This window comes from Sceloporus occidentalis, unplaced genomic scaffold (genome assembly GCF_023333645.1).
Source record: "Sceloporus occidentalis isolate IW3139 unplaced genomic scaffold, rSceOcc1.0.p SCAF_32, whole genome shotgun sequence".
Classification (NCBI taxonomy): Eukaryota; Metazoa; Chordata; class Lepidosauria; order Squamata; family Phrynosomatidae; genus Sceloporus; species Sceloporus occidentalis.
The window spans coordinates 3,055,680-3,080,365 of NW_028317012.1; the positions used below are offsets into that span (position 1 = coordinate 3,055,680).

At 40.6% G+C, this 24,686-nt stretch overlaps 1 protein-coding gene across 1 annotated transcript in view; it reads right to left on the reverse strand.

Moving 5' to 3' along the window:
- LOC149298475 (zinc finger protein 423-like) overlaps nt 1-13,536 on the reverse strand; it is an 83,490-nt gene extending 69,954 nt beyond the window's left edge. Inside the window, exon 1 of the mRNA XM_089487296.1 lies at nt 13,350-13,536. The gene's annotated coding sequence lies outside the window, so the exon portion shown is untranslated. The remainder of the gene's footprint in view (nt 1-13,349) is intronic.
- Between the last annotated feature and the right edge of the window lie 11,150 nt (nt 13,537-24,686).

Below are 24,686 nucleotides of genomic sequence, written 5' to 3' on the forward strand. Positions count from 1 at the left end.
GAAAGCTACTGGTGGCCAGCAGCTGTATGAGGAGGTCAGAAGACCCACGCCACGCCGTACACACACACAAATGCGCACGTGGCCTGTACATCGCTGTGTGCCGAGTTCTGTAACACAGCTTTATCAATCGCGGAGGACTGAAATTATACCCTGGCACGCTGACGAAGACAACATGATGGCGGCAAAGACACTGCATTCCATTGGTCTGTGCTGGATTACTACATCAACAAAAGATCCAATTACAGACTCTAAAATATGCCTGTTAGATACCTCTACGCATGCTGTTTTACCCCTTACCTGCCTTTTTATGCCCCCTCTCTATCTGCTTATACCCTACTCTCTTTGCTTACCTCTTCAGCAGAGTAAATGTTCGCCTTCTGTTGATGCAGTATTAGACAAATGGCAAAGATTTTGATTAAATACAGTGGGTGCATGTACAGGTAGATAAAATGAGAAGCGGGGGTAATCTGCCGGGCAATTAAAATGTATCAAGTGTTAAAATTGATTATATTACAACAGCAATCCAGGCACCACAGGATGTTAACGTAGTTTGCTAAAACATCAGGAATTGGCCCCCTGAATAGCATTCTCTGAGCAACATAGATTAGGAAGAAATCAAAAATCTATATTTTTTTTTCTTCATTCCAGTCACACGGGCAAAGATCACTATCTCAACAAAAGTCGGTGGGGTAGATATGACAGAAACCTCTGATACTAAATGGGAAGAGGACATTGGCTGTTCATTAAGTTGTAATTATTATATAATAATAACCACAAATATAACCATTATTATTCATTTTAACTATTAAATCACTGGTAGTACAATCTACAGTTTGTACAAAAAAGTGATCAGAGTCAAAAACACATGGAAAAGCAGCTCAGCATCCCTCGGCAGCCAAAGGAAGGGAAGGGAAAGAGAAATTTAAGAATAATTAAAAAAAAATATCTTATTTAACGGGTACAAATATTTACAAGCATAGTCACTTTTAAATATTCCCCATCGCACACCATGATCGGGAAGAGCAAACAGGACCACGACAGAGCACCGAAAGAATGGAGTAAGCCTGAACATCATAACATGTCGTCGTATCAGATACAAGTCAAAACTCCCTAACCTTTCATTATTTATATTCCTGATTTCTCATTGTTTTTACTTCTCCCCGTGTGAACCGCTGTGCCCGAAAGCAGGGCCCTAGCATTTTTATCGGCTGCTGCAGGATGCGCGCCGAGCAACCTGAACTCCTAGGACATTTGGGCTGAAAATTAGAAGGAAAAATAATTGCTCGGGAGAACAATCCTGCTCTTCTACTTTGATTCAATCAATTACCATTATCTTGTGTTCCAGCTTTCGCTGCTGTCCCCCAAATCGGTTACGTTAAACTTTATTCTGCGGAATTTTTCTGGCTGGGACGCGCGGACGCCGCTCTCTTCGTGCTGTGGTCCTTATCACTTGCTCCCAGTCAGCATTGGCCCGCGCAGCCTTTCAGCCCTTCCATTTTATCTGCTCACGCAGACTTCGGCCTGGCAGGGCTACCAGCCAAGCGTCTGCACAGCAATCCCTGGAAACAGGGCTGCGTTACTCCCGCAATCCACTGGGAGTTCATTACTCAGCAATGGTTGTCCCAGTACGTACCAAGTCCCACCACCCACCTACCCTCCCCTTGCCAGCTCCTTCCTCGGTCATCAAATATCCAGCAGTTGTTTCTAGACCAGAGAGAGAACAAAACCACAGATTCAGATTAATAAAGCATTTGTTGATTCTACGGAAACTTTGCAAGCCCTTAAGAATTCCGCAGGAGACGCAGAGAAGCTCCAGTAATTTTCTGTTATATTATCTTACGTGTAAAATCCTTTCTCGGGCTCGTATCCCAAAGGGTTCGGCTATCACAGTGACGGAATGAAATCAATGTGCACTCACCTATTGACATTTTTACATAGTTTTTGGATTTAGTATCCAGCCCAAGACGCAATCAAATCTTCTGCCAAGCAAATAACAGGCACTTAGCTGGTCTACTATTATAGTTACAAAGAAAGAAAGAAAAAAAACGCAAGCACCCAAGGGAGGCAGGAGAGACGGCGGTGACGTCAGGGGTAATTGGGTGTCTGAGAGAGACTGCCAGCGGCTGGCCTGACCCCCCGAGGGAACACACACTGAGCCGAGCTGCAACTCTAATAAAGGAAAACACATTCTAGAAAGGGCATTATGCGGCACAGAGGCTTTGGAGAGACTAAATATATCAGCACATACGTTTGCCCCCGTACAAATCTATACGGGTCGATATCGTTGACGGGTATAGCGTTTTCTTAGTTGTTCCCTTCATGCATGTATACATATGTACACACACACGCACGCTTATATGTATACATATGATGCTTTGTGCAGAGCCCACATCTGTTTTTCGTTACTTCCTTATATACTTGGGTGGATTCTACCAAATGGGTTGTTAAAAAGTACAACCCCCCCCCCCCCACGCACTTCAGACAATCAGCCAGAAAGCATGGCGAGGCAAGGGAGATGGCGTCGAACCAGGGGAGTTCTTTATATATATAAAAAAAACAACAACCTTAAAACAGCTTAACTGGCTGCGCAGAAGAAAAAGTGATAACATAATATATACACACACATATATCCAAAAACATGCCACATATAAAAAAGGAACGCTCAGACAGCCCTTTGTGTCTCCGGACACTACGCCATGCCTGAAACCTCATTTATCTGAATTTAAGGCTGAAAACATCATTCAAGCTCTATCTTCAGGTGCCCCATATGTCGGCATTCACTTTACTTGTAATTCTTCATCTCTATTTCTTCACCAATAGGAATAAAATAAATGAGAAATGTTGAGGTTTAACTTATAACTTATGTTATGGTGTCTGATTTTGAATTCTCATCCTTGTTCTATTTATTAGGAGAACAACAACAATCTCCAGCAGATACCAGTTATAACTTTCTTACGGTAATGCAATAACAGGGAATAAAAAAAAAAGTTGCTTCCACTTTTGCGAAACAAGTAATTCCAGACCATTCAAGGATCAATCTGTGGTCTCCATCCCAACTGCTACATACACTACATAAGAAATACCCTCAAGAATCCAGACCCTTCTTAATTTTAGACGCTATGGTATCATCACACACAATAACACTAATTTATATAGATTTAGTCCAAGTGATACACCCTATGGAAAAAGAAGGGTTAATGGTTGTACTTTCCTTTTTTTGTGTGTTCTCTCAATATTGGGCAGGAACGATACTTTGTAGAGAAGACAACAATTATCCTCACAACAACTCAACTGTTTGTGTAAAACGAGTCGTAGAATAAATGTTACCCAAGTAAGCGTTTTGTTTCTTGGGAGCGCCTATCAGTAGACACTGCAGAAAACGTCAAGGCTTATTAACAAATAATAGTTTTATTAATTAGAATAGCCAAGACTCTCGTGCAGCCGAAACGTTCCGCTGTGCTATGAACCGCAGCAAATCGGTGAAGGTCTAGAATTGGTTCTTGAATGATCCTTTCACATAGGAAAAAGGTGCCATGTCAATTTCGTTTTGCTGGCTTCCTCCAAAACAGAACAATGGCAGACTCTCGGGAATAAACCCGATCTATACTGCGGTCTCTGATATCTCACGTGGAATGGAGACAGGATGGTGCATTGATCCCGGAGCAGTAGAGAACACAGCAGTCTAATAATGGAAAATTGAACGGCAATGTTACCTTTGATTCCAAGCAGCTTTCAAGTTCCGCGTTGAGAGGCCGCTAGACGCGCCCCGGGCCTTTTAGCTGCCCTCGGCAGGAAAAGGGTTAATAATAATTAAAAAAAAAAATCAGTACAATCATTTGCTGCACATTTTTGGACACGGGGAGATGCGGCATCTCTTAGCACGCATCACATATTTCTTCAAATACAAACAGTCTGCTAGCGGAGCGATTAAAGGGAATAATCCCCGGCCCTCGGAAAGGACATATAAACAGATAAATTGCGCCGCGTATTTTTGGCCTTCGTTTTTTTTTCTTTCTTTAAACGATACACGTTTCAGGAGCCAGCTCAAAAACATACTCTATTTTGTCCTTTGGCAAATTCTTCTCTTTCAGTCTTGCATGAAGGGAAGAGAGAAAAAGAGAAAATCTCCCCGCAGAGTTTTCCTCCTCTTCCTGGTGTGTATCTGGGACCCTGCCGTGCTCTGGGTAATTTCCAGTTCTTCAGAATTCAGGTATTAATAAAGAACCCATGGGGACATCCAACAATATAACCCTACATTTTCAGGCATTATGAAAGGAAAGCCCCAGGGTTCTGTGGCTCAAATTTCTGAAATGTAGGCATTGTAAAAGGGACCCCAGGGGATCCCTGCAATAGAAATCTGCTGAATTCAAAGCATTTTCGGAGTCCTGGTGGGAGTCATTACTCCCACTGGAAGCTTTTTACAAAACATGTGTTGCTGACATGTTGACAGATTGCTCAGTGAAGTGTTTAGGTGCATGCACAAGGCAGGGCCTAGAGAGACACCCTGCTCTCTGCCAGCCTGTCTCCAAACACAGGGACTAGTACCATCCATATTTCATTACGGGGAGAGAGGGAGAGCAGAAAGAGAACGCAGAGCGGAAAGGCAGCAAGGGGCACGAGGAGAGAAGGATTGATGGAGGACGAAAACAAGAAAGTGAGGGAAGGCAAGGGATGGAATAACAAAAGAAGGAAAGCGTGAGGGAAAAAAAAAATGAGAAGGAGAAACGGGGAGAAGGAGAAACGGGGAGAAGGAGAAACGGGGAGAAGGAGAAACGGGGAGAAGGAGAAACGGGGAGAAGGAGAAACGGGGAGAAGGAGGGAAGGCTATGGTATTCAAGTGGTGACAGGTTTAGAGGTTCGCAGGAACAAAAGAAATGGAGGTGTCAGAGAGAGAGAGAGAGAGAGAGAGAATAGGAGACGGCATCCCTAAAGCAAACACATTTTCCACAAATCACAGACTTGCCCTCCCCCAACCTTTAAACAAGCCAAGCTGCCCTGGAAGGGGGATGTGGGAGCAGCTGGGACCGCACTTGTGTCAGTGCCAAGGGCTTTACTGAAGGAATCTGAAGGAGACTGTATCTGGCTGCTAAGATGCACAGATCGGATCTGAGACGAAGGAACAAGGGAGGGAGACTAAGAAAGCAGGGGGGGGGGGAATATGTCATTAACCCTTCAGTCCTATGGCCAGTCTGTAGCATCTTTTCCACTCGTAACCTATAAAATGTTCCTAATTTCAATCGCCAACATGCAGAAAAGTACACGCTGCCCCGATGAGTGTGAGCGTGTGTATGAGTGTGCGTGCGGTAATGAACTATTATAAATGGGGGAGAATTAACCTGCTCTGAAAAAATAGCAGGGAGACATTGTGGGTATAACCCTCTGTCACACAAAAGGACAAAGGGATTCCAATGGCTAGACATCTTTTTCTTACAAAAATGGCAAAAGTACGTTGAACTAAATCCAATATTATGATTATACATCAAGCAACGTCTTCACTGGAAAATAGACCATTGCATATAAAAATAAATAGTAATCACAGAAACAGGAACCGTTTCAGCATTCTGGATTTGTTATCTTATCACAGCAGAACCCTTAAGATTTTTCTAATCATGCAGCAAACTGTAGGCAATTTAAGGGGCAGGATTTGTTGCATCTCATTAGCTCTCTTTGTTGTATCTAGATTATAATCTATGATGATTTAGAGATAAAGACCAATAGGGAGCGCGTCTTTTATTTTAGGTCCTAAAAATAATCAAGATAATTATATAAATACTAAATATAATCATTCAAGATAAACTGGATAAAAAATAACAAATAAATTCCATTTCCTCGCGGTGAAAAGACGCTCGATTTCCTTACTCCTAGCGGGGGGGGGGACCAGAAAAAAAGGTGTTTTTCATGCAGTAATAAGGAGTAATGTGCTTGCAGAGAACCCCCGTGGGCATGGGATACCAGCAAGCATAGTCATTTAGTAGGACACATAGAACACTTGTCTAGAAGATAAGGTTAGGTTTTAACCTTTGTAAATCTGATCATGAGCCGGCCATGAACTATATTAGTGACCTACGAGGCTATTAGAAAAAAGAAAAATAAATATCGATATGTCTCCTAAGACAGACGTATTTAAATATTGAAGCCACTGCTTAGTCCATCCGGACCCTCCGTCTGAAGGCCTGACAGCAGTAAGCTCAGAAAAGTGATCTGTGGCTTTAATAAGGAGAAGGGGGCACAAAGGAATTAGCTGCCTAGGTGACGGAGAGAGGGGTGAGGGGGGATAGCGAAAGGATGGAAATGTATTTGCAGCTCGGAGAGCTGAGGGAGGCTGGCCAGGAGCCCCCCAACCTCCCATGGGACTCCCAGACACCCAGGGCATGGATGCTCTCATTTCTAGGACAGATAAATACTTAAAAGCTGCGCATTCGGCGAGACCCCCACGTCAGCCTGCGTGCGTGCAGACAAAGGGAGGCTATAAAAAGTGGCCAGGAGTATTTCTAACATCCATGGGGGAAAAAAAAAGGGGGGGGGGTTACGGAACAGGCTTCATATATTATTTCACAAGGTTTTAAAGAAGGAGGGCAACACCATGATCATGGGCTGCAAAGAATTAACATGTTAACTCTTCCCATGCCTCAATACCGCTGATCAAACATTGGCACCGCCGATATATAATGATTCAGAGACACGCAGGGATTCATGCATTGGGCTATGTATGGAGGTAATCTAAATCTATTATAAAGACGGCAAAGAAGAGTAAGTTAAATATATATGAGTAAAGAACATTGTATCCCCCTACACTGGAAAAGCTTGGGGATATAGTAAAGGCGTAAGGCTGGGACCAAGAGAAGAGACAATTTATTGCATTGCTGGGGTCTTCTGCCCAGATTATAACTAAAAGAGAGCGTTAACCTTTTCAGTGACAGAGGGGTGAGAAAACACCTTTATACCGCTTACTGGGAGAAAACAGATAGGGGACAGAGTGCAGAAGGGCTCTCGTCGTCTAGGTTTATATGAGCCTCTTCCTTCACAAGCCTGGATATTTCAGAATTATTTTTTTGTAGTTTTTTTTTTTGGCAAGCTTCAACCACAAATCACACTTCTATTACTTGTACGGGAAAACAAATAACTGCAATAAAGCAGTGTTATTTTTAAGGCCGGAGAGATTTCGGCGCCTGGAACATCAGAGCGTTGATAACAGAGCTACTTTGCAGAGTGAGATGTTGTATCCAGAGATGGTCGGGAGATACTGCGTTCTATTAACTGCAGCCAGGTTTATCGTGTATCTACACAGAAGAGGCTTGTTATACGCAGAGAATAAAAGGTGTATCCACACTCGAGGAATTCATCTTATCTTATAGGAGCAACGATTAACCCCTTGTGAAACCAAACGAGGCCAAGGAATTCTACTCCCATCGGTTCTATAAAATATTATCTGAAATTAGTGTCGAATTATGGTCCAGGGCAGTAAAACAGCATGCCATTTATGAAAAACCATTAATTAAATATACACGGCACCTCAATCTATGGACAAAGACATGAAGCCACATTCACCTTCCATTTTCCACTAGACCCCATTACGTGGTTCACCATGCTGACATTTTGTGTCCTCAAGGCAAGCATCGTCAGTTCAAGCAATGGGGGGGTGGGAGTGTTAGTGCCCCACGGATTCACAGGATTAATGGGCTAGGTGGGCTAGTCTCGATAGACTAAATTCTTGCATCCAGCACAGTGACCAAGTCCATTCCTAGTTATCTGCTCGCTCCAGACATACTTGTTTCCCTAATGCAAACTGATCCAGAAGCTCTATCTGCGACCGAGGGATTTCCCTTCCCTGCTGTTTAAGTATCCGTCCAGCTGCAGTTTATTGGATACGGAGGACAAAAACAGGGGTGCATTAGGCATCTGATACGGGAGGGGTACCCAAGTTAAAAAGTTGCAACATGTTTTCAACGTAATTCCATCACACAGCTCGGTTGTGTATAACGTTTACTGCTTCGGTACATGTAAAAAACGGTTGAGGTTCGTACAGGACTGCAGTCCCCAAAAAAAGTTGGGTAACCCTGCAGAAGATCTGTTCTTAAAGGAACTCTCCAGGGAGTCCCCTGAACTTTATAATACTTTAATATGCATTCTTCACATCTGAAAAAAAGCTACAAGCCGCAGCTCATGCTCCTCCAATGGTCCAACATTCACACCACGGATCATTGGCAGGAAAGCACTCCCACTGAAATGAATGGGAACACTTTCAATACATGCACACAGGTGGTCTCATTGGACCTCCCTCTTTTACCGCGTTCACCGAACTGGAGCCAACTAACCGTAAGTATATCACAAGTCACGAAACCTGTTCAGCCAAACATCTCCTGCTGGCAAATAACTAGGGGGTGATGAAAGGGCAAATGCATACGGAGGAACTCTGCACCCCATACATTACATGAACATTTAAAAAGACCTCTTAGATATATGTATTAAAGTACATATGATATCCCTTCATTCTTATGCACACCACCTAATAAATTAAAGGGCCGAAGACTTGTAATATGACTATGCAACCAAATGGTAGCCATTTACATAACCCAAAACATTTTACTTACAAAATGTAACATACATAATTCTGTTTATAAACGTACTATTGTAACTTTTCAATTACCCAAACTAAACATTCGGAGCGCCTACAAAAGAGAGACATTAGGGCAGGCACGTCCAAGCTTTTTTCGAAGCGTGCCAAATTTGATGAAGTGAACATGTGCGAGGGCCGACCATTTTGCCTGACATTCTTTGAACCATTAAAATTAAATGCAAATTAACTATTTTATGCAAAGTTTATTGAAAACAGCATACTTTTCATTTTGTGACTTGGATGACAAATCTAAAGAGGTGTTAAATCACTCTGCCTTTAATATAAAAAAAAAAACATCTATATTTGGGCAGCTTATCTGGGGAGCCTTATCAGTCCGGAACGCGGGCCGCAATTAGCCCTCGGGCCGGACTTTGGACATGCCTGCATTAGGGGAAGAAGAGTCAGAGTGACCTGATCTTAAAAATATGGCAGATAACATGTAGACAAGCAGATACATTACAAAAGCGCTTATCCCCCCCCCCCCTAGCAGTTACTGGAAAACAAAAGCGAAAGACCAGCACAAATATTAAATAAAATAGGCAAGCATTGTGCACAAACCACATTAAACGCACAAATCTGAACACAGAAATCGCACGTAACGTTAAGAGTTGTACAGATAGCAAACATCTCGTTTTGGGGGACCCAAATGAATCCCTATATTCCTACCTCTTCTATCCCACAAATAATTTTGTCATACTTACCCAACATGTGTTCAAAGAGCTTCTATGTTAAGACTCTGCAGCGCTATAGGGGTGAATGATCAATTATTTTGCAATTGAGAGGAAAAAGGTATTAACACGCAATTAAGGTATTTACCCCACCTGATTGCCAGCATGTCAGAAGCAGAAGACACTGAAGCTCCCAGGCACTAAAAGGTTAAACAGGTTGCTCTCTATAGATCAGCCTCTCTTGTGGATTCCTTAGCAGAGGAAGAATGAACTTCTCTCCCTTACTGATCAAACTTAACACAATCAGTGACTGTCGGATAGCAAATTTGTTGCAGGGTACTGTGGGGCATATTAAAGGGACCTGAGCTGGGAATGCCTTGACAATTAAAGGGAACCAAAGCATTGATGGGAACACTAAATGACCAAACCTATATTATTATTGATTATTTGGTTTCTTTGCGGTAGAAAAAGGGACAATTACAGGAACAGTTACTATTATGTCAGCAAGCCGGGCTAAAACAAATATCCAGACACCAGTGATGATGTGATCTAATATGCTATAAAAACTTCCTACCCAACGTATGATAGTCCATACACAGCCAACAATCAATCATACCGACAACCTTCCCTGCAGCCACTACTCCTTAACAGCAGGGGTACTGAATCCAGTGAATGTTGGTTTCCAGAAAAGCAGCCGCAGTTTACATCCAACTGCATTTCAGATTAGAACTCAATGGAAGATACAAGGGAGGGAGTCACTATGTCATCCCATTCATTAGCTTAGGGCTGAACAAATGTGGCCCTTGAGGGCCATTACCATTGCAGAGTTTACTCTAATTATCATGCAATTACCAAATTACCTTCGTGTATCACTAACTATTGTAAAAAAAAAAAAAAGTCTGATCAGAAACCCTCATGGTTTGGGTTTGGACAACCCTGAGTTAACTAAAGCAAGTAAATGAGCAAATAGCTAAAATACGTTCTATAACATAACATAAAATATAACATAACACAACCATTCCTGCAGCGTCTCAGAGGAGACGGTAGAATAAGAGATAACTACCTGGGACAGTTTCCTAGCTACTGGAAATATAAGTCAAAATAGTATATAGAGAATGTTTAGATTTCATGGTCCCACAGGGGATTATTTAAGGAATAAAGAAAGGCGTACAACTGGCCACCTGCCGTTCTATGTCTATTGACAGCATAATGACTGATAGACATACTGCGGGGCTTTGTAACAGTCATCCTACCGCCCGTGACTGAGCATCATGGGAGTTATAGGCCAGCATCAGTTAGATGCACACGATAGAAGACAAAGTGAAAAAGTAATCCACTTGGTGGCAGTTAAGGTCAGGCTACACTAGATCACTTAGGCAAAGGAAGAAAGATGTGGTTATCGTGCTGTTTTCTGCGAATAACCAGATCATAGGCAGTTACATTACCGAAAGTATTAATGTATTTCCAACACAAGAGGGGTCACAGAAAGAGAAGCCCAATTATTATGGCCAGCAGAGGCTGGCAACTCAACCTATTATCACCCCCGGCTATCAGCACCACAGACGTGTTATTGCTTCTTGTGTCAGGACTCTGTCACCGTTAAGAGCCGTCATTATTACGCCAGCCCTACCTCCGCTATCAGAAGCTCTGAGGGGGGCCAGCCTACTTTAACGCTCTGAAAAAAAAAGTATTACTTTGGCTAGGCGTGCAGAGGGGAGTATTTTCTAGGTGACCCAGCGGGGTAACGTTTTCCAAAATCCTTGGGACACAATGTGTCACTTTCTGCAGGACAGCGAAACAAATGTTTTGTGGGAAGCCTGGGTAGAACAATAATTACGGCCAAGGGGTCGGAACAGCGATCATTCTAAAAATGAGGTGTGTAATTAACTTTCCTGCGCGTTACAAAAAGGAGAGAAATGCACTAAAGGATGGAGTCGGGAGAGTTTGGAAAACATTTAATCCCTTTGGTCCAAAGGGGATAAAGATTTATTTTTTTCCAAGCCATCTGACCTTCAGGGTAAACTCATCCGCCATTTTTTCCAGGACACGTATATATATATTACATGTTGTGTGTAGCATGCAAAGTTCTACTCTGTAGATGGATAATTTAGGGGTCTATTTACATAAGTGAGAGTTTGCTGAAGCGAGGCTGTCCAACTACTTAAGGGTACATTATGAGTACCTTGATATGTATTCTTTAAAAGGCTAAAAAGAATACCTTATGAAAAAAAAGAATACCTTATGGAGTCAGCAGAAGTGTTCGGCCATACACAACTTCTGCATAGGGGGAAAAGGGGTCAAGCATACATTAAAATGCTCTGGAATCCAAGAAAAAGGTACCATAAAAATAGTTTCTATATAACATTTAAAATGCAGCTTTTTTTATATATAAGTTTTTACTTTATGTTTGGTGCATCTTCTCGTATTCTTCAAAAAGGGCAGTAATTACCGTAGCGTGCTGGCAATGAACTTTCTTTCACTCACTACTAGCCTTGTGTGATCAGGGAACATGACTCAATATTTAAGGATATCCTTAACTATATAGTTTAGGATAGTCCCTATGGAAATATGGCACAAAAAAGGTTGAATGTAAGGCTGTGCTATTACACCTAATGTATAGCAATATCTGAGTCTTCTAATGGACAGCATGAAGTGGCTATATTTGTGGCTCTATGGAGGACGCATTAATAGCATTGCAAAGCCTGAATACTGCAAGATTCACCTGCTCTTAGTATCCCATTGGAAGCCATTAGATGTATTTTATTTCAATGCTGTTTTTCGGATTATCAGCACAATTATTCTTGCTATTGATCAGGAGGCCGTTTGGGCCGGTACTTAAATGGCGGCACAGGCTTCTCTTCGTTTAAGGTGTGTGAAGCAGGTTTTCCTCTTGGGTCACCTTACTTTGTAAACTTCAGCTGAACCAATTGCTCTGTATTGTGGCAACTCGGCATATGTCAGAGTCATAAAATCACAATAATGGTAGCTGAGCTCCAGTGGTAACAATGCATCATAATAAGGACTTATTCAAGTTTCAGTCAACATAAGATGTAAATCTATTTAACCTCGTGCGAGCTGAAGCAGGCTTTCCTTACTAAAATTCAAATGTGGCACCGCGGACATTAAAGAAAAGCCAGGTATTTCCCTGCCTGACGATGGATTGCCCACCCAATCGACGATTAATTATACTAATCAAAAAACATTTAACAGAGGTAAGTGCATGAACCTAAAGCCAGTCAAGCAAAAAGGAATGGCATTTATATAGTACATTGAAGCCTTGCATTTCATTGAAGTACAAGTCTTCAATGTTCTCTCTCTCTCCAAAAATATTCTTTGTTGCCCCTACTTTCCTAATTTCTTTAGCCACCCACATTATTCACTAAAATTAAATCATCCCTAACCTTATCTTCTGCCTGAATCCACCTCAACTTCCTAATAGTATGTAATCTCTCTTAAACAGGGACATATTTTCCTTTCTGCACCAGTTCATCTTGATTATTTTTGTTTTTGATATTTTTAATGTTGCTTACATGACTGAATAGAAAAATCAAAACATTTGGCAACCAGGTATAACTAACTGGAAGATAAGAAAAAAATAAGATGTAACTACTGGTGGGATAGCTCCTGAGTATGATGGGAATTGTAGTCCACAAGAGCTGAATCACCATGGGTTGTTCTCAATCGAGACATTGTCCCTTAGACCCCTAAACTTTAGCAGATCTCTGTAGAACTTTTTTCCAGAAAGTCATTCAAGGTGGACCCACAACAGGAAACCATTGGAGATTATGGGTGTTGGAACTGTTATCCAACTTTTCTTGTAAAAACAAGAATTATGAGTCAGTTTTCTAAACTTAATGGGTTAAGAAAAAAGTGGTGGGACACAAAGTGTAAATGGGTTTTCAAGCATACATGGTGTACATATAGCAGAGAAATAAAAATGACATTAACTATAAAAAAAAATGACATGATTAATTCTTTATTCTCGCTTTGAGAGCCCCTGTCGATGCATTGTCCAATTACTTGGCTAACCACCTGTCAGACCTGCAAAGTTAGTTTGGGATTACCTCCGAGGCATTGCTGGGTCCGGTGCTCTGTCAGCTCGGCCAAAGAATCAAAATCCTGCTGGCAGTTATCGCAGGTGTAAATTGACTCGTCCTCCAGCTCCTCTTCCTCAATCCTCTCTTCCTGGCTGGTCACACTGTTACCGTCTTCCAAACCTCGTCCCTCTCTCTCTGCCTCCCTTCCCAGGCCACCTGTGGACACAGGAAGAACATACAGTAACAGTGGCCTCTTTCAGAAAACACTATAATTACTTTGTGTTTTTTTTATCTATTTCCTCTTACTTTGAAAAAAAAAAGTCATTTATTAGCCGACTAGACATTAACCCCGTGCAGGCACATAAAGGAACAAAAACATTGAACCAAGAACAAAAACTAATCAGCTTGCCCTTGTGATATCAAGACATTACACATAGACCGTCGTTCGGTCACAGAAAAATAGTTAGGAATGAAACAAGAAGACAGAATTGCGGCATTAAAAAATATGAATGAAACGTTAAACCAGGCTAGTCAATCACATAGAGTAGTTTGATTAAGATGTTTCATAAAACATTATGCAGCTTTGGTTCATTTTCAATGAAAACAAAATATTAAAAAAACGGGTAGTTTCAACTATGTGAATTTATGGGCATTAGGTATAAAAAGTGACTGTGGTCCAAACTTTGAAAAGAGATCATCATAGCAACTGGAACGTTCTTGCTGATTGGACTGTTGCGATGGTTGCTATCGTGAAAGGATCTATTTTTCAAGCTTTGCACCATACGTAACTCCCGATGACATTCAACCAATTACACTCATATCAAAAAAAGAGTAATTAATAACTAATTAATATATACATTTCAATGCATTTAATGATGCTAAAAATCCATAGCATGACTGGGTGCGTGAAATGTTCTCCTCTATGCTTGTGTGCATATAACATTAACATCCTTTTTTATAGACGCCTGGCCAAGATGACATATTAAAGCATTCGTATCTGCCCATAAATGATATCCATGTGTCAATTTGTAAGCATTAAATAGCTGGTTATCGAGTGAACGTGGCATACAGCTAGTTAACATATCACAAAACAAATGACAGGACAGAACATGGAGGATAAAAAAAAAATATTAATCAACCAACGCATTTCCAGCAAGATAATTCCCCGAGAAACCACTTCAGTACCCAAGAGCCAGCAGACGGCCTCTGTACAGGAGGTGGTATATTAGACATGGCCTACAGTTACCAGGCAACCTAGGCCTGGCTTTCCTACACATTGCTGCGCTCTGCGCTGTCTTGTGTTATGCATTTCGATGTCAGGAGGAAACCAAAACACCAGAACATGGAATGTCCTTTTAATGTGAAAATAATAGTAATAGAATAATATAAAAACAATATTCAATTCTGCCTGCAGAAGGCAAACGGGGCCTTCAAACACATTTTACAGGACAAAGAACCAAAGCAGAATTTGAATGGATGTATGTGACAGTATGCCTAATCCACACATTCAATTCTAGTGGTCATGTTCCTGGGCGGAAACTTGCACAACGCCATGTAGCTGTTCGGTGCAACCTGTCGTCGATATTCCAATAATATATAGATATATAGATATATATAATGAGCTTTCTTTACACTTCAGCATATGACAAATAATTAATATTATGGTTTATCCAAGAATGTTGTTTATAAAATTAGGATTAAATAGATCCATTCCCCTTTGTAAAATGAGATATTGCCTACACACAAAGTCTGTTCGTGAATAGATTGTTCTCGCTCAGACTGCGCGGGCTTGGTGTTTTTATTTGCTATTCTGTATCCTGAAGGAGATGTTTTTTTCCTATAAGATCAGATGTTACGGATAATTTAGGCTCGACCGGTATACGCATAACACCCTAAACATAGAAACATAGTATTTGATGCCACATAAGAACTATTCAGCAAATCTACTTTGCCCATTTTTCCTGATATAAAGACTTAAACCTTAATCAGTCCTTGGTCTTCTCTTAGATTCAGGAGCCATATCCCTATCCCATGCATGTTTAAATTCCATCACTATGTCAGCCCCTACCATCTTTTAGTGGCAGAATGCGTAAATGTTTCAGATGAACCATATGGAAATAGTTTCCATTATACTAAACAAGGCACTTGGAGCAGGGGTTGGCAGCCTTCCTATCCCATGATGCTCTGACAACATGCTTGGATGCTTGGACAAGGTGAATCCCACCAAAAGTGATACCTGCAAACTACCTCACCTGGAGCTCCCTTCTGAAGAAGTGGCTTCTTGACATGTCAGGGGCTAGTCATTCATGGGGGCAGATTTAGTACCTGACAGCCTTAAGTGTAAGGGAACTGGGGAGTAGGTAGAACATGGGTGTATAATGGGCATGGCCTCACGCCACTCTCCTGCCCCGTGAAAGAAGAAACTGACTAGGAGTCCCAAGGAAACAGGTCTTCACCTGGAGACTTCAGGTCCAACCCTGAGCATTCACAATCATGCCAATTGTTGCTTGTGTTTAGGCAAACCCTGACCAAGAACCTACAATGCGAGTCTCAGAATTAAGGTGTTCTTGGATGCAAAGAAATAAGCAGGAACAATATTATTTAAATATATTTAATGGTAGTTTATTATCTTGTGTTGAACTCAAAGGAAGAGGATAGGAACGATTTCAAAAAAGAAAATAAATACATCCATGTGCAGAAAGCATTTGCTCAGTCTTCTAGAAAAGAATTGCACTCATACACATAGCAGTAGGAACGATATAAAACAAAATGAGTTGTTCAGTCTCACATTTAATGGTGTTTTCCTTACAACTTAATAAAATTGATCTTTCCACAGCAGTGCTTCTAAGAACAGTGGGACAGGACTATCCTTGAAACATGAAAATTGTGAGTTGTTACCATCCCTCGACCTCCTAATGCTCCTGCTGTCTGAATCTTCATTGCCTGTCTGAAGATGACAGAGAACGGAGCAGGGTCTGTAAGATTTATCAGAAGTATCATTTTTTTAAGTGACTTAAAAAAAGGAAGAGTAAGGATGTGCTTATCATAGTACATAGTACATTTTTGCGGACGATCTGTACAAATGAAGTATATCTGTACCAAACACAGTAATATTTTAAATAATGAACAAAAAATAATTATTCCGTTCCATATGGAACTGTCTTTAAATGTTATATATATATTTGGACAAATACGTACAGTTAAAAATACACTGGGTGAAGATATTCAGGTGGAAGTGTTCATGAATTAGAGGACATCTGCTTAATAGGAGAGAAAAAACTTGGCAAAACTTCTTGTGATTTGTAATTCCACAAAAGGTAGAGCTACCCATGAAACAAAACATCTGTTTCCCAAAAAGTACTGTAACATGTTGCCAACTTGAACTCCACACGTAGCCCGACATACAGGCATTCAGCCTTCCATAATGCAATTATATACACAAAACCACATACTAACTCAATCACCTCTTCACTATATATGATGTAAAACAAAACTAAGCATTCAGTTCTTGCTCAGCACATCCCACCACCCCATCTGCACACAACCTCTTCAGCCTAGAACAAGGTTCTGTATTCCAGTTTGTGCGACCTTCAGAAAACTGGTCTACACAAAATCTTGATCATTCTAAAGAACACTATCACACACTATTCTTATTTTGCTACATCATACATATATGAGTGCTTTAAGACTCAGGGCCGGCCCGACAATGGAGCCGAGTGGGGCAACCGCTCCAGGCGGCACTTTTGAAGGGGCGGCACTTTGCCGCCCCAAGCCCCTTTTTTTTTTTAAGCGAAAGAGAGAGAAAGGGGCGCCGATCTCCTCTGCGGCGAGTCTCCCTGTTCGGTCTCGGTGCAGGCTTGTAATGCTGAGTGTCAGAAGATTACCTCATTTCCGGCGCTCAGCATTACAAGCCGGCACCGAGACCGAACAGGGAGACTCGCCGCAGGACTGCTGAAAGGTAAGTACAGGGGGGGGGGGTAAGGGTAGATAATAGGGAGGGAGGGATAGGAAGGGTAGATAATGGGGGGGGGGCGGCAGGGACGGAGGGAGAGAAAGGGTAGATAAGGGGGGGGGGCATTTTAAAATTCACCCCAGGCGGCATTTTGCCTTGGGCCGGCCCTGTTAAGACTCTACCCCAAAACTAATCTCAATGACTATTTGATACTGCAAATCACACCAACATTATGTTTAGCGCCGGCTTTTGTGTCATATGACAATTAAACATCCCCTAATAAATGATAAAAGAGGCTACTTTTTCTAATATTAAAAGATTTTTTTTCTGGAAAGGGTATGGAAACATTATTACTATAAGTGACTTGCTACATGAATTCACAAAAGTATATATTATAGTGTGTATGCTGGTTCCTTGACCTGTGCTATTATACAGTCTAACCAAGTGTGTCCCAAAAGCTCTGCTTCTTTATGTCTGCTAACCTACATACATCATTGATGGCATATGTGGCAATTAAGGGTTAAGCTGAACATTAACATAATACCCGTTTAATTAATCTAATTAGAAGCTTGTGTTTTGTGCAAACATTGGGAGAAGCTTTCGAAACACAAAATATCAAAATGTTTTAATTGGGCTCGTCAGCATATGATGAACGAACGTAGCAAGCTCTCATATCTGGGTGTCTCTAGAGGCACCTGTAAAAGGTGGGAGCAGGCTGCTAGAAAGGCCAGCCACTACACCGCATTAATAATGACCCTCTTCCTCTAATGAAAAGGAAAAATTTTGTTGTTATAGTAATTAAGCTTGCAAAGAGTTTCATAGAAGGGAAATTAGATTTATTTGTTTGCCATTCTCTTGCTGATCAAGCATCCGCTATATGGGAGAGTTTCTAATTAACCCTAATTTAGTTGATGTGCACTTTTGGATAAGCAGTTCCCCGTGTGTGCTCGTTTGTAAGCGATAAAGGGATGAGAAATAATAATTAGCGCTTAAAAGTACATTTTTTTTCCTTCTGACCCCAAAACTCTTCACTTTTATGCTTAAACATTTTATACTGAGACAATTAAGATAAATCACATTAGAATAAAAGGCACATTAAAAAGGCATTAGCCTGGTAATATACAGAAGTGAGCAAAAAGTTGTCAGCGATGAGGAAAAAATGTTCAGTTGATGCTATGTTTTCTGCAAGCCGGAAAAACAAACAAAGAAAAAAACTAACCTTGATATAGACTAAGTACCACAGGATTTACATTCTTCAGTCTCTATGATTTTTAACCATTCAAGCTCAATATGATATGTATTTATTTATATACAGCATGGTAAATATGTAGGCGAGTGATCTGGGCTCTGGTACAGGACAAGACAAGCTGAGCTTGTGAGCTGAGCTGGATTCACCCACCACATAGAGAAAGACCTAGCGAGGAGGCTTATGGGCAAGAGTAGGAGTTTAAACCAGTATGGCTGGGGTCCACACTACTCCCTACAAAACTCGACCCAACACCACCTCACCCAACTACTTATGTACATTTTAGAGGCTGACAAATATGTATGCATCTTTTCGCATACACAGTGGCTGTGTTCTTGTGCTCTCTACCTTATGGAGAAAAATCAATTGGCATCAATATCATGTTACAAATTTGAAAGTTTGAAAAGTTTAGCCTTGAGCTAATAATAAGTTGGAGGATGAAATTTTATGGCATACATTTTCTTCCAGAAAATCGCAATTGGTCATAATTCAGATATGTCATAATTAGAATGTGTCGCGTTGGTCCATCTACTCCTAGACCACCCCATCCTCCCTGTAGTCCCTGTAGCTAATAACGCAGCTAATCTAGGGAAATGTTTTAAATTATTTACTGGACCTTTCTTTAAAATACAAATAATTATCAGATTTTAACTGTACTGCTATCGAGTTGACCAACATAGTCCTTTTCTATGTGTCCAGAATTTAAAAAGTAGTGGGAATATGTTATTGTCATGTTTATTTTCTACATAGTTTGCTATGTATCTGATAGCAGTTAACCCAAGGTCTATCCGAGCTGGAAAAAGCTCCTGAAAGCTGTTAAAACACCCTGGCTTGAAAGCCAGAAGGACATCATAAACATCAAAGCTTAAAAGAAAAGTACAGGATGGAGTCATGTTTCAGACAGAAGAAGAAGTGCAAAAGGCAGGAAGAAGGCGATGCTTTGAAGATGGAAAGCTCAGTGCAACGTGAGATGTTGAGAGTGTGGTGGCTTCACAGATGAGTCAACCATCAGAAGTGGAGTGGGCTAGAAGAGTGGAGATGAATGAGGCAAGGTTATCTTAAACAGAAAAAAAGCAAGGTTAAGTGAGGTATCTGCATTTACAAGAAGAATGAAATGGAAATTATGGTTGTGTTGTGTTTGGTTTTGTTTTTAGGGAGGAATATATTGACCTCAAAAATACGAAAGGTTGAATGGTGACGTAGTCTACTCATGTGCTTAAGGGTTAAACCAAAAAATGCAGCTGGGAGTCCAGAGAAATCACTCTAAAACATTACTGAGTAAATGGCCCTAGTGTTTTCTGCCCCAGCATGAACATGTCACACTGTGATTCTACCCCCACCGGGAAAGATGAGTAACAAACACTATCAGACCATTGACCAAAACCTTTCAGCAGTTCCCTCCAATTAAACCTGGCTCCCATTAACGCCCCAAGCCCATTTTATTAGAACTACCTTGTCCTGCTCTCTGTTAATTTGAAATTACAATATATATAGTGCGGTTTCCGACTGGTGGAAATTCATTAACCAGTCAGGAGTAGACACACAGTAAGCCATTCCATGATGCACCCGATTAAATCAGGACTTTAATTTTCTAAGGCCAAAACACCATTGCCCTCTATGCTGCAATTGGACGGATAATTTTAAGGATGTAGTTTATAAAAAAAAGGAAGACAGACCCTGGAGATTCCAATTGCAATTTGGTGTGATTGCCTGTTCAAATACAATGGCATGGGACGGCCTTGTGGTGACTTTAATAGCTTACATTTACGCAGGAGAAAGCTAAATGGGAAAGGTCACAATAAAAGCAAAGAATCTTAAAGCAATAATGAAAGTAAAGAGATATACCAGTCAGGGCTGCCATTTACTGATCCACTACAAAATCTGTAAATATTTCCTTTATTCTCCAATTTAAGCAACCTTTTATCTAACCCAACACTTTGTAATTTATCAATCTAGATAATATTCATGAATTGTGTTGGACTGTTTAAATACAAACAAAAAAAAACAAATTAAAAATGTAAACTATTTGAATTGAAACAACTATTTGAATTGAAATAAAAATGTTTTTCCTTCTGATCAAAAAACTAATTTCATATTAGAGGGACACTCCAGCCATCATATGCATATGATAGCTTAGTGTACCCTTTACATTTTCTTTTGCTTCCCTAAGTCCAGGGGAAGATTCTGCAGAATCCCACCCGTAGCCATTGTACAGCGCTACTGAATTTGATAAAACAATAAATAATAATAATAAAATTTGCCTCCTCCCCTGCCCCCCCGCTCTTGGGCCTTAAGGCCATGCTTTCGGCCAAACGTACCATTTTAAAAAGAAAGCTCAGTGTGGTGTTTGTGTAGGTAAAGTCATCCAAAATACCACATGATATGACTGACGACAATGGCCGCCTCCAGGTGTTGTGATATCAACTTTGGCTTCACTTTCCATTACATTACACTAGTGAGCTTCTCTTGCAAGAAGAGACTGCCGGGCCCTGTATAATACATAGTTAAAGTTCCTCACCCAATGACGTATCCATTATAAAGGACCAACTCAATCTTTCCTGCTGGAGAAACTTGCCACTGTTGTCCCTTTACGACAAACAGTGAAGTGAATGCGTTGAAACCACAAATCTCCTGCAAATGTTCTTTTAGTCCACTCATACTTCAAGGTTAAACAGGGCGGCAAGATTTCTCATCTTGACCGCCTACAGACAACAACTAGCACCACTTCCGATGTGGTGCACATTTCATGTTCTCTTTGTGCAAAATCACAACAAACAATATGTGAGACCTGTCACTTTTTCATGGCTTCATTGTGCACCTTTTGGCAACGGCCATTAATACATTGGAGCAATAGCAATGGTGCGTGAATACTGCTTTGTTATATTAAAATGACTGCTGCACTGTATGATGCATGCTTATACACTCTCAGATTAAAGAGACATCTGGCACTCCTAGTGCAATGCTCATGTTAAATGACTAAGGCAGTGGCGAGCTAAAATACAGCAGCTCTAATCCCCATGCTATGGATGTGCACAGTAAATTAAAAGATTGCTTGTTATACAAATGCACTTCACATTGCAATATGGCAGAACTACGGCAGATGAAAGACGTCTTCGCCAACCACATACATCCCCTGCCCGTGAATGCATCTGGCTGCTCTGGCTCCTGGGATGCTCGCAGCCCCCTCAATGTTGCCTTTGGCTCCCAGTTTTTCTGTTTCCACGTAGGGAGCCAGCAAACCCCATCCTCCCTCCAAATTTTATCCTGTGGCTCCTGTTCCATAGCGGGATTAATAACTCCTGCTCCTGCCCAAGGTAGTACTCCCATTGATTCCAAGCAGCCAATCACTGGTGAGAATAGATGAACCGTGGAGTAGGAGGGCAGCTGCTGCAGCATGGCTGCATCTTCTGTATCAGGTGAGTGCTCTAATTTTTTTTTTTTTTCGTTTTGTCGGGGTGTCAAGAATATTAAACTGCCCCTTTAACGATAACTTAAGTATGACTTTAAAGCAGCTAAGTGAGAACCTTGATCAAAAACATTACGCATCATAACCAGTATATTGAAATATAATAAAACATTGATATGGACAGGAATAACTTTACAGGAAAATGATATGTGAGTAGTCTCACATTAAGAGGGTAAGATGAAACAATACACGCACTAGCTGACTGCAGGGCTACAAAGCAATCTTCACCGAGGGATCATAGGTAATTAAAGAACATTTTTATGAAATTTCCTGGTTGTAAGATATACATCCAAATAACTGAAAAAAGCACATAAAAAAACAATAAGTACGTGATAGTTTTCAGCTATGTATTTAATTAAGATTTTATTTCAGATCTAGTAGTTAATCTTACATAAATAGTGTTGCTCAGTAAAACTGTATAGAATGTAACAAACAGACAACAAAATAAAAAATATAGTATTCTACTAGACTATGTGTGTATTTGGTTGCCCACTTATTAGAAGAAGTGGTTTCTGGTTTAATTAGCCCTAAAGTATCAAAGTATTTATTCTAAGCCCTGATGGTTCAATAAAAATTGGGTGTCTGCTAATTATTTATAATAAACATTGATCTGGGTGCTATTGTTGTTAAGGAAATCACTGAGACTATGTGGTATTTAGCCCAGAAAGACAGAACCTGCCATTCATCGGCCATCATTTCTAAGTAGCAAGGAGAAGATATCTGCAAGGATGAAACACGCATCTGATTGACGGGTCAGTGTCACATCTGGCCACTGCAAATGAAACTATAGTGACCAGGATCTCCAGCATAGATGCCTGCAATGCAGACACAGCCAGTGCCTCCAATGGCTTCTATCATAGTGACATTGGTTGGTAAGGCCAGTCCACATCTGGAACGGCAGGGTAGTTGTTTGTGCATCCGTGCTCCGAGGATGATACATGAATGCAAACAAAGGACGAACCTCATCAAGATTCCACGTAAAACGCGAAAGATCTATTTTATTAAAACGCTCCAAGGTTTTCTATTTGCCAGACGCTGGATAAAAAAGATTTTTAACCACTTTGCGGGGAAATCTAATTGTTGCTTCATTATTGCCATTATCTAATTAAAAAGGCTTCCCAGGAATAATTAGTTTCAAGGCAGGTAAACTTGTTCTCCGCGAGAGAATGATCCGCTTCCACGAACATTATTTCTGACGACCGCCGGAAATAAGAATTGCGCAGATAAAATTTAATTCCCTCCAGGGTTTGGAAGGGACACAGCATGGAGAATAAGAAAAAAAAGTCAGATAGTATAAAAAAGAAAAAAAATGAATAGGAAGATCTCATATCATGAGATATCTTTTTAAACATAGGATTTACCTACTAAATATTGAAAATGATGATCATTTTAGAGAATTCCTTTTTTTTACTTATTAAAAATGTCTATTTGTAGGACAATACAGCATCACAAATAAGGTAATATTTATCGTGATCTTCATTGTGTTACCAATGGAAGGGCTAAACTGGCCTCTAAATGTCACGTGATTAATGCGTATATGTCAATGAAAATGTAAACATTTTTCAATATCACTGGTTACTTTGTACGGTTACACAAATACTATCACATAGAGATCAAGAGGGTAACTGGCTTCTACCTAACTTAAAAAGAAATCATCGCAGCCCCCCCCCCCCCAGCTTCTACCTTACCTAAATTAAAAAATAACCATGTAGCATGTGCTTTTTGTTTTGTAATCAGTTTAATTGGTTTAGAGATATTGGAATTTCAAGAATGGGACTTTTTTACATTTTAAAGTAAAGTTGATATATATATATATGGCAAAAGATGACAAAACCAGTATATTAAAAAGTTTTGAGCTCCAAAATCAGTTTGTTTGTTCCATACAATACCAGCGTCTAAATGAACCAAAGTGAACCTCAAGAGCGTCGGCAATAGAGGCATATTAATCATCATTAATCATTGGGTATCTTCTTTAAAAAGGTTAAACCAGATGTGACACCTGGACTATTTTCTTAGACTATTCTATTTCATTTCTGAGCTTTGTAGCTCACAGAAAAAAGAACAGGCAAGAACTGAACAATCCAATCACTCCAGCCTTAGCTATTCAGAAACAATTAATCTAATCTCCCAATACATATCATTGTTTACATCAACACCTATACTTTGGAGCCTCGGAGTTCTCCCTCTTCCTCCTTTGCTATAGCAACAAGGGCTTACTTTGTCTCCAAACCACTATCATTGCTTCAAGGGTATATAGAGGCTGCATTAAGTCATCAAAGAGTTTAAGTCTCAACTTTGTCAAATTTGTCTATTTAGCATGGTAGCTGACTTTTTTTTTGCCTTAAAGATTCATTAATAAAGGCAATCGTTTCCTTAAGAGTTTAGGAGAAACACTCTGTTAACTTACGTGCTGATGCTCATTTGGTCCATCATGCCTTCTCCCCGCTGTTCACTGCAGAGCCGTCTCCGCCAGTATAGGTACCGGATGTGCCCATAAAGCTTTATGGACACAGCCGGATTCTGTGCTGCGGGAGAACAGCTTCTGCAGAGGAGAGCGGACAGCAGGTGGAACGGAGCATCCGCTGCTAGGTTGAGGTTTTTATGAAACTCTTAAGAAAGCGATTATGCAATCCTTACTTCCAAAATGTAACTGAACCAGTATTCGCACTCATAAATTGTTGAGTAAATGCGGAAAGTAAT